A 2,537-nucleotide genomic window follows, 5' to 3' on the forward strand; every position below is an offset into this window, starting at 1 on the left:
GTCCTCTAGCCATCCCTGCTTAGCAATGTTGCACTTCCTGTCGATCTCATTTTTGAGACGTTTGTATTCCTTTCTGCCTGCTTCATTTATTGCATTTTTATATTTTCTCCTTTCATCAATTAAATTCATTATATATTATGTTACCCAAGGATTTCTACTAGCCCTCGTCTTTTTACCTTCTTGATCCTCTGCTGCCTTCACTACTTCATCCCTCAGAGCTACCCATTCTTCTTGTACTGTATTTATTTCCCCCATTCATGTCAATTGTTCCCTTATGCTCTCCCTGAAACTCTGTACAACCTCTGGTTTAGTCAGTTTATCCAGGTCCCATCTCCTTAAATTCCCACCTTTTCGCAGTTTCTTCAGTTTTAATCTACAGATCATAACCAATAGATTGTGGTCAGAGTCCACATCTGCTCCTGGATATGTCTTACAATTTAAAACCTGGTTCCTAAATCTCTGTCTTACCATTATATAATCTATCTGATACCTTTTAGTATCTCCAGGATTCTTCCATGTATACAACCTTATTTATGGTTCTTGCACCAAGTGTTAGCTATGATTAACTTATGCTCTGTGCAAAATTTTACCAGTCGGCTTCCTCTTTCATTTCTTAGCCCCAATCCATATTCACCTACTACATTTCCTTCTCTCCCTTGTCCTACTACCGAATTCCAGTCACCCATGACTATTAAATTTTCGTCACCCTTCACTATCTGAATAATTTCTTTTATTCATCATACATTTCTTCAATTTCTTCGTCATCTGCAGAGCTAGTTGGCATACAAACTTGTACTACTGTAGTAGGCGTGGGCTTCGTATCTATCTTTGCCACAATAATGCGTTCACTATGCTGTTTGTAGTAGCTTAACCGCATTCCTACTTTCCTATTCACTATTAAACCTACTCCTGCATTACCCATATTTGATTGTGTGTTTATAACCCTGTAGTCACCTGACCAGAAGTCTTGTTCCTCCTGCCACCGAACTTCGTAATTACCGGTGATATAAGAGCTCTTAAGAACTTTTATATGGCACTTGAGTTAATAATGTTAATGATTTGAAGTAAAGAAGTAAAGGTTCGATACTGATAAATTCCAGACAGTCTCCGACATCTGTTTATGTCTCTTAGGATGTAATTTGGTTCCAACAACTTTTAGATAAAACATAACACGATGCGTAAATCTATTCACTAGGGGTGTGTTTGAACGCGAGGCGAACAGTCTGATCTTTTGATCGGCCTGCCATCTAGTGTCTTTTGTTGGTACTATCGCAACGACCTGAGTTAGCGTTTTTGATGCACTATTGATTTTAATAATAAAAATTTTAATCATAAAAACAATTATGGAATATCTTCCAGGGTGCAGGTCATACGTAACAACTGCGACTAATAAATAAATAAAAGATCGCAATCATGATTCTGTCCAACGCTCAAGTTTTAGTTCGTCCCGCGATCTGGTGACGTCTGATGGTATTAGCTCCAAGACGGGTCTTGCCGCTGTAATTCATTCTAGCAATAAAAAATCCTGCATCAAACCAGTCTCAGGACTGAAGACCACAACAACAACAACAACAACAATAAAAAAATCGTCATTTTGTTGCGACCTATTTTGTTTGTTCGGCATTTAATTCATAATTACTTTCCTGATTGTTTCATCTGAATGTAGTCGTCTCGTTTTCAGACTGATTAAATCTGGTAACACTTTTGCCTGTTATTCGAATATGTGAACAGGAGTTGAATTGCTCATTTGTAATTTACTTAGTAAATCATCGCCGTTTCTCATAAACAAATAAAATACTATACTGGGTCCAGTAAAGTATTTTTTGGAGGGCAACATATTTGTCTTTGTCTGTTAACTTAAAAATCAGCATAAATTTTTATACACCCATACATTATCGGTACTGTATGAGAAGTCATCGTAAATTTGTTCAAACAGAAAGGAGTTTTTGCAGTGGTGGGATTTAGCGCTATTGCCTCCATTTTTCCACGAAATAGATTTTAAGCGGCGCCATAGCTCATTGTTATGGCTTGTTCGTAAATTTTTGCGTATCCTTCGCACTTGCGCCGCGTGAGTCAATACGTGATTGTTCGAACAAGCTCGATACTATATCGGCATCAGGAAATCTCGAGCCCATTAGAACGAGAGTACAGTTTGCCCAGCCCTTCTATTCACTTTTTCTGGGCAGACGGCTGCGTGGTCTCCTCGGCTGTGGGCGCGTACTACAGGCCGAAGAGCAGACAGATAAACGGCGATGTTGCTGTTATCAGGGATGTCGGTTCTCTTATCTACGTGGCAGAACAGGGGCAGTACGACACGCGACGACAACCGGTCGACACATCGATTACCCGCGTGATCGCTTGGTGTTCCCCACCCTCGTGAGTCTCGTTAGTGGGCAGTGGTACCCACTGTGCGACGACCGCTCAAGACTGCTCGCATGACAGCTAAACAATTTATTGTGACTGCTAAACGGTCAGAGCTCCGTTGTCACGGAATAGCCGGCATTCTTTTCGTTTGAAACTGAGGAGTACGATCTCAG

This window comes from Schistocerca americana, chromosome 5 (assembly GCF_021461395.2).
Source record: "Schistocerca americana isolate TAMUIC-IGC-003095 chromosome 5, iqSchAmer2.1, whole genome shotgun sequence".
In the NCBI taxonomy this organism is placed as follows: Eukaryota; Metazoa; Arthropoda; class Insecta; order Orthoptera; family Acrididae; genus Schistocerca; species Schistocerca americana.